Here is a 9226-nt window from a genome sequence, read left to right as displayed (position 1 = left end):
AAATAAAGATGGCTCCACCCGATCGTGGATTGCAGGAAAGCCTCTACTTCAGAGACGACTGTGACAGCTGCATCCTGCTGCTTACTATCCACAAAGGTCTGGTGGCAGTGCACTGGCCGTCTGCCCAGCCCGTCCACACACTCGCAGCACCTCGGAATTGGCCCTCCCATTAACCCTGCTCCATGGTTTGTAATTTCCCTTCAAATACTCCAGCGTGGACAGTGTGAGATATCGATAGGAACACTCAGGGATAGGTCACTTGACATTTGAAGTGCATTTTCCCTAATCAAGGATACACACTTCAGAAGTAGTTGGTAAGCATTTGAAACCCTCTAATGAGGAGACCTCCCTTCAGAGGCTACTGCTATAGGCTTCCGTTGTTTGCGTCTGCGCTGTAAGGATTGTTCACCAGCACAACAGCTGTTAGAATTAATTTGTATTATTAAAATGAGTGGGGCTCAAGTTGTGTGATTTGCTTAGAAATATTCTATGGGAGCGTCTGCCTTTGCACGGACTGAGACATAAGAATCTGATGAGCACAGCTGCCTGTACCTTTCAAAACTCTTATTCCAGGGCTCCAAAGAAGACCTGGGCACACCACTTCAGAAAGTCACCTGGTCTGACTACATCAGCTAAATCCTGCTGCCAGAATATCATCCCAGCCAGTGAACCTTTCATGCCAGGTAGTCACTGAGCTTTTAAAAACAGATTGGGTAGCTGTTATTGTGCCAGCTTGCTACAAGCCGTTCATGTGGCTAACGCACCCCGAGTCTTGCTTTCCTGGTAACAGACACCGACAGTAAGGTTGTGAAGTGGTTGTCTGATTCTCACCTACTGTAGCCCCTGGAAACTACTGACGTGTCCATAAGAAGCTAGCTCAAATGGGAGATCAGCTCAGACTAGGGCATCTAACTCAAGGGGAAGGGCGTGTTTGGGAAACATGTCTACACAATGTCTGAGAAAATCTATGCCATTGATCAATACTGATCAACAACTTTCCTAACTTATCAAAATCAATAGACAAGCAAGGTCATCAGGCAGTGGAAGAAAGCACACAGGATCCTCTGAGCGTTACTCAGAGGGTTAAATCGACCCCGTGTGTTAAGTGTTTAGTGCAGTGTCTGTCGCTGGCTCAGTTCTCCAAGTGGTAATTATTACTTCTAATAATTAAATGTCATGTCTGAGAAATAGTCAATGGAGACCCTGAAGTTTCATCTATTGTCAATAATTCTCACATGAATTCAACAACTTTTTCAAACTTCCTCCTATATGGTAGGCGTTGGGGGTATAGCAGGGAACAACAGAAAAGACCTGCCTGGCACGTCTTAGGGTGGAGACGCTCCAATAACAACTAAGTACACAGGACAGGGGAGTGATTTGTGCTGCAAATCCACATGCAGAGCTGGCTCAGGGATGGAGAGGAAAGGGACAAGGATGAGGAAGGGGAGATGCTGTAATTAGCGTGTTTCGGGCAGACCCTTCTGTGGAAGTCACATTTAAGCAGGGGTATAATGATGTGAGGGAGCAAGTCATTGCAAGATCTAGGGAAAGAGCACTCCATCCTCCAGGGGCGAAAACAGCAGGTGCAAAGGGCCTGCAGTGGGAGTGGACTAAGAGTGTTCAGGAAGAGCTGGAGGGCTGGTGAGGCCCAGGCACAGCGCGGGAGAAGGAGTCTGGAAGGAAATGAGAGAGGGCAGCCCTGGCCATTTCTGTAGGGCCTGGAGGCCACGGTAAAGAGTTTGTATTGTATCCTAAATATGATGGGAGGCCAGTGAAGAGTTAGAACAGTTTACATTTTTAAGAGATCAACTCGAAGACATTTCAGTCATCCAGGGAGAGAAGATGGCGGCTTGACCCAGGCATTAGCAATGAAGGAGGTTACAAAAGGACAGGTTAGGGATGTGTTTGGAAGACAGAGCTGGTGAGTTTCTATGGATTGAGTTTGAGATGCAAGAGAAAAAGAGAAATTAAAGATGGCTCTAAGATTTTGGACCTGAGCAATGAGATGAAAGACGGTGTCCTTTACAAAGATAGGATGAGAACAGGGGAGAGCCACTTGGGGTGGGGCAGAAGGGCATGTGGTGGTCCCAGCGCCAGCTTTGGGCATGTTGCAGGAGTTCTTTGCAAAAGTCTTGATACCCAAAAAGTGACCATTCAGATTTGACAAGAGTGAGATTCAGAAAAGGAGAAAGTGTACAGTCAAATGGCCAGAGAATTGGACCCTAAAAGGACTGAGGCGGAAATGTCTGGGAGCAGTTCCCCAAGGCTCTGGGGAAGGAGGAACACGGGCTATTATTTACACGGCGTTGTGTGATAACTGTGATTTACAGAATATGCAAGTGACTGGGTCACAGATATTAACATGGAAGCATCTCCAGCCCTCCTCCCCATGACCTTCTGAGGAGGACTCTGAAGGGAGCTGCCTCACTCCTGTGCTTTTTGATATCGATCAGGATAATCAATGAAGAGACGATTTGGCAGGAGCTGAGAAAAGAGAGGCAAATTTACATTGGAAAGGGCATGAGCCCAAAGAGTAAATCTTGAAGTGAAGAAAGGGGACAAGAAGGCTGATAGGAGAAAGGAGGCAGAGTGGGCAGTCCCAGCAGCCCTCAGTGAATTTCCATGAGACCACGTGGGATGCTCAATTGTCTGTCTTCTGCAAAAATAGCCATATCCTACAAGTAGCTCTTGGTGGGTATAGGCTGCATTTCCAAAAGCGTTACTCATTTTTACCTGTTTATGGGTCTTTTTTTCAAGTTTTGTCACCATCATAAATTGGGTTTATAGAAAAAAGTGAACATTCAAAATAAAGCTACTATTTATGAAAAAAAGAGGTTGTTACCTGTAATGACTCTCAATTAAGGATATTTTAAGACGTTGAATAATTTCAAGAGATGAAAATAGAAACCTCAGTAAAATTATAAACTTTCCATTATGTTCTGCTAATGTTGGATTATTAAAACAAACAAATAAATGGGAAGTATCTTAGAAATGAGGAATGTTCCTAGAAAATAATCGAGAATCTTTCATTCAGTTTTGCCTTAAGAAGGAAATAATGACAATAGCTAATATTCATTGAGGACATAGTATGTACTAGGCACTGTTCTCACTATGTTCATTTTATGGATGAGAAAGCAAAGACCCAGAGAGCTTGAGCAGCTGACTAAGGTCACACAGGTAGGAAATAGCACAGCTGTGAAAGTGACTAGACTTTTACTCTAGTCTAGTCACTTCCCGGAATCGTGAAACTCTGACCCTTTCCTTCCATGCCAACTTGAATAAAATTCATAGAACAAACCAAAGCAGAAGCAAAAACAAAGCCTTTGCCATTTATCAACCAAAATTTCATTCGGTAAGTAACTTTGCCAATAGATGGCAACGTTGGCTCAGAAAAGTGTGACCAGCACAATGCAAGGGATCCTTAGAGAATCTTCCGGCACGGGAACAAGGAGCAGCTCTTTACCGCGTTTTCAAAGAGGGTTTTGCTCTTGTTTACATAGTGACACTGTTGTGTGAGTATTTTATGATCTCTGTCTAACCTCCAAACATTAAATTTAGACTTGGCGCAAAGGAACATCCTGGAAACACAAGATTTCTGAAGTAACAATTTGGTTGGACTCACTTTGTCAGAGAGAAACAGTGCATGCATGAAAATAGAAATTAAGTTTGCTTATAGGTCGTTTCAAAAATCACCCAATACAACCCCAACTTGCTGCAGATCCCCAGGCTGTGTCTTCTTATTCGCTGCAATGAGTCAGTAAAACCAACCTTGCTTAAGTACAAATGTTCTTGGTGGCCTTTGGCTAAAGGGCATTGACACAACTCAGGAAACTTCTTTTTCTCAGTAATGTGTAGAATTATCGGTTCTTTCAGCTGCTTGAGTTTCTGTCAGGGAACCCTTAATTCACATCGTGAATGCCTATTCTCTACCTTAAAAAAAGGCTTCCGCACGAAAAAGGGAAAAAAAAATAAAATAAAATCTTTAAAAAAAAAAAAAAAAAGGCTTCCGCACTTCACTAGTTAGATTTTATGCACAATGAAGTCTCTATTGCTTCAAATGTGCATATTAAATTTTTTCTGCATTTTTAAGCTCATTTAAAGTGTTTAGCTATGTTTCTACTTTCAATGTCTCACCATACTTTTTTTCTGTTTTAATTTTAGCCTCGTCTCTCCTTTTAACTTTCTGGTCTTATTTCACATAGGCCATGTCATTATGAATCTTACTGAAAATTGCAATTTTTCTTCTGGGCTCTATAATAAATCATTTTTAGAGATTTTCTTTTTTTTGAGTCTTTGCTATCGTAAGTCTCTCCTCTTGTCCTGTAATACACTTTCAAAACCTCCATGCTTTGTAGGGATGTGTGTGGTAGATTAGAGTATTGCTAAAAAAAACATTCTCCTCTATAGTGGAATATACAAATTGAGTGCAGCCTAGAACAGTCAATCCCTACGTGACCCACAGGTCCGTGAGAATAAATATTTATTGTTGTATGTCACTAAGACTTTGTGTTTGTCATGCAGTAATAGCTCTGGATCCGCCATGTTTTCTCCTTTGTTAGCTTGCATATTCATAGCCCCATGATGGGTAACTATCCAGATCCAGCATTTGCTAAATTGGGTGGATGGATGTCCTTGGTTTTACTTTTTGACAATTGGGTGCTAGCTGAAATGTCTCTTTAGATCTGCAACTGTTTAATAGGTTAGTATACTCAGCTCCCAGCCCAAATTCTAGCAGCTGACAAAGTACCTTCGTCTAGTTTGTTCTGTCGAACTGATGGGATTTTATTCCATCTGCTGTACCAGTTTTCCGACAAGGAGCACAAAAAGAATATGAAAAATGATCCCCTCCAGAGCTGGACCACTCTGCCTAGAGCACTTTACTTATGGAAATTACATGACCCTAGATTCAACGCGTCCCCTCTTTGTCCAGTTGTCTTCCTCCAGTTGCAGTCCTTAACTGGACAGACGATGAGAGGCACTGAAAGGAGTATGCGAATGGCGGACAGAGGTGGCATGGCAATGTGGCTGCAGCTACAGAGGCAAGGGAGAGATGCCTGGGTTTATGTCTAGTCCAGGCTTGCATTTCTGGGCCGGGGCAGGTGATTTGAAAGGTGTTAGGGTTGTTCAGTTTCCTGTGTCACAGCACGGGCTAGGTGTTTCAACCCAGGTCATCCCTTGGAGTTAAAGAAAATTTCTCTTAGAGTCTTACTTTTCAGAGCTGCAAACTTTCACATATTTCTCTTAAGAATTTTAATAAAATGCAGAAGGAGGAAGGGTCAGAGGCCCCTCCGTAGATGCCATTTTAAATTAGGGAATAAAAATAAATGCAGTGATATAACCGGAGTATATGTTCCTTATGGGCAGAGACTAATCTTACATTTCTTAACTAATTCATAGCGTGGTATCAGCACATAATAGTTGTTCAATAAGTTTTCTCTGCTGGATAAACTCAGTTGGATCTAAACCATAGATGCTCCCTAATTATCCAATTGGCATTTCTTTGCAACAGAGAAAGGAATTTCATACACATTTCTATGGTCAAAATATCCTGCTGTTCAGATATCAAGCCAATTCACTATTTACTTGATGTCACTAAGTACCAGCTTCATAAGCTTATTGAGAAGATTAAATGAGGATTGCTTTAGCAGTCAGCATAATGCCGCTCGAACCGCAAGTTTGTCTTATAGTTAATTTAAATATTAACTTTTATTCTAAGCCACTTGTGATGTAACGTTCCTCGATAGTAGGGCTTTGATGCTTTTCTGCAACCCTGTAGCCCTAGCATCTAGGCACTTGGGGTACATTCGTTGAATGAATGAATGGATTAGCGAATGAACAAATGAGGCCACACTCAGCCCTGACTAAGTTCTCTGCCACCCACTTTGGGAGATCAATCACAGGCTGCTGTTATCTGTATTCGAAACTGGCAAGTTGTTCTACAAGTTTATCTCTTGGTGGCACCAACACAGGTAATGAAACCCTGAACGATTGACCTCAAAATAGGTCCGATCGGCCAAAAGGAAATTCCTGCTAAGTCAAAGGAGAGCTTCCCTGTCTAAACTTGTTTGTGATTTACAGCCTCATGGCAGGCATTAGCAGCAGGTAATTCCATACAAATTAGTCCTTGGGGCTTAAAGCTGCTTAGAGAACTTCCCTTTACTCTTTGAATTCAATTTTGATTCTCTGAAATATTCAGTGAAATATTTTGACTCCCTGAAATATTCAGCATTTATGGCAACGTTGACATGGGTTCATTACAAAAGCGATTTTAGGTATTATTAGTGGAAAACGCAGGTTGAGCAATGAACTCCAGCACCCGGGGAGAATCAAGCCAGTAAAGATTTAAAAACAATATTTACGTTACACAAGACAAGTCATGAAGGGAATTTCTATTAACTGATCTGATCTTATTTTATGATTCTTCCCCTCCGTGAATTTGCAACATAATGAAGGGATTTAAAATTTAATTACTTTCTAGCTTTTAAGCCCCATGATTTTATAGTTTTGTTCTGGGTTTGATGCTCTTATTCTGTGGTTGGGTCCTTATTAGTTTCCCAGGGTTGCCATAACATAGTACCACTAACTGGGGGGGAGGGGGGGCTTAAACCACAGAAATGTGTCGCCTGACAGATCTGGAGGCTGGAAGTCCAAGATCAAGGTGTCAGCAGGGCCGTCTCACTCTGAAGGCTCCGGGCAAGGAGGTGTTCAGGCCTCTCTCCTAGCTTCTAGGTAGTTCCTTGGCTTATGGCAGCACAAGTCCAGCCTTCACATGGCGTTCTTTCTGTGCAAGTCGTGTCCAAATTTCCCCTCCCTATAAGGACGCCAGTCACATTGGTCTAGGGGCCCACGCTACTTCAGCATGGCCCCATCTCAACCTATTTCCACCTGCAATGACCCCATTTCCAAACATAGTCACATTCTGCAGTATATTCAGTATATGAATGGGGGTACACAACTCAACTCATAACAGGTATTTCAGTGACTCTTAGCTGGAAGGAGAGACTAGACAGAGGCTAAAGCTGTAACGGGTACAGCAGCGGCAGGTGCTTCCACTAGACGTGTGGTCATTTTTGCAGTTTGGAGAAAGTTTGCTTTCGTCTGTGCTCGGGCATGGTTACAGAGCAGCCGTGTTTTTGTCCTGATCCATCGTGGTCACAGACGACCTTGTCTGGTGTTGATGTTCTGTGAGACTGTTTTTGTTCAAGAAAAGGACAAAACTTAGCGGAGGGTGCCAGCCGTGCCTGTGAGCAAAACCGAGACCTGACTGGCAGTGCCAGGCCAGCTCCCGCAACCAGGCTGCTCTTGCCACCCCCAGCCTCCTGTTGTGGCCAAGGGCGGTGAAATTGGGTCGCAGGACCTTAACCGGCGATTTCCAGATCCTCACCATGTCTGAAATTTTTCTGATTAGCAGGTTTTCCAGAGAACATAGTCCCTATTTTCCTATGTGAACTATTTCAGACTTCAAATTTAGCTCTTACAGAACTCTCCTTTGAGCAGCGTGAAGTTCCTTTTCATTCCTCCAAAGAAATGCCAATCTCACCCTAGTTTAAGACTTGCCAGTAGAAAGACAAACTGGAAAATGTACTTTCAAAATATATGAAGCAGTCAATCCTCGCGTTTTATATTTAGAGAAAGGCTGTTCCGTCTCACGGAGAGTCAAGAGCGGAGGGCTGTGCTTTGAAAAGCTCCGTATATTTTTGTTTCTTGAAAGTTCTGAATTACCGTGACAGCGAGAATTGTGTCTTTCAAGTGTTTCATCAAGGGTGAACGGAGAGACGCTGGGCTTGGTCACTGTGCAGAATCTTTTAAATAGAAACCATGCAAACCTCCAGACTTATCAGTTAGCCAAAGGATAAACGTCTCTTCCAAATCAGGATTGCAGGAATGAGGTTTATTTTATTACTGAGTGCTGAATCAGTGGCCTCACCACATTTCAGCTACAGATTGGAGAAAAATACAATTTCGGACAGAAATTCTCTGGTTTGATGAGATTTATCAACGGGGAACATTCTGGACAATGGCAAAGTTTAGGATTAAAGAACGTTCATGATCAAGACGTTGTTTCTGGAGTAAATGTCGTTGTTTTGTTGAGTTGTACTTAGTGTTCCCTTAAAATATGTGACTAGGAAGAACTTCATTAAACTCTAAAAATCACTTCCCAGGCTTCTTCACTTACGCTGTATTCTTTGCACATTGTTGCCGATTAAGGACCTGGTTCCGCTTTAGTAAGATGTAAAATGATGGTTTGTCTTTTTAATCCCCACTCTTCCTCCGCTTCCTCCCCACACCCCTCGGAGGAAGTTCTATAAAAGAGTTTTGAGAAGCCAGACTGTTTTTCAATCTTCTGCTGTGTACTTCTGTGGCTAAAGCATTAAAATTCCAAAACAAAACAAGATTCTGCCAATCCTAATCTCACTCACCCCCCGCCCTTCTGGGCAAACCTCAGACATTTTATTGGCAATCGGTCCATGATCCCAGAATTGATAGATTCATTTTACCATTGGTCTGAATTAAATACGACAGGGATGGTAAACATTCTGCAGTGAAAGTTTTGGCATCATCATGTAGTCTGAACCTTCACGTAAGCAGTTTCGTGCGCTGTTGTGTTTTGGGTACCCTCACCCGGAGGCGGTGCGATGGAGCTGAAAGAACACGGCCTTGGTTCAAATTAGGCCTTCATCCCCTATGGCCTCAGATAATTGCACAGGGACTCAGTTTCCTCAGCTGTAAAGAGGGGATAGAAAGACAGTTTGTGAGGATCCAAGGAGATAATGGATGCCAGGCATCAAATATTAAATAGTAGCTTTCTTCTTTTCTTTTTTTTCTTCCTTACATAAGTATGGATTAATTATATTAATCCTATAACAGAAAACACTTATATAGTGCTCATTGCACCAGGCACTGTGAAATACAGATATTTCATTTAAGAGGTCAAAGATCACACAAAGGAAAGCCCCTTAATTCTCCCTTTGATGGCCCTTTCCGCTCCTTCCATGGGCCTCGCTGCCTCTTCGCCTGAGCTTTCCCACGACCTTATCCCTGTCAGCTTCAGCTTCCTCCTCTTCTGCCTCAACTCGGCTCCTGTCGAGCCCAGACATTCACGGCCCTCAGCTCACCCTCTGGTGAAATGGTTCTTAAATCTTGGATGTCATGGACCAATACAATTTTATTTCCATAGTGTGGACCGTGATCAAGTTGCCCAGTTTCTATGTCAGGTGGGGAAATT

Source organism: Equus caballus, chromosome 10 (assembly GCF_041296265.1).
Source record: "Equus caballus isolate H_3958 breed thoroughbred chromosome 10, TB-T2T, whole genome shotgun sequence".
Taxonomy (NCBI): domain Eukaryota; kingdom Metazoa; phylum Chordata; class Mammalia; order Perissodactyla; family Equidae; genus Equus; species Equus caballus.
This window is presented reverse-complemented; position numbering follows the sequence as displayed.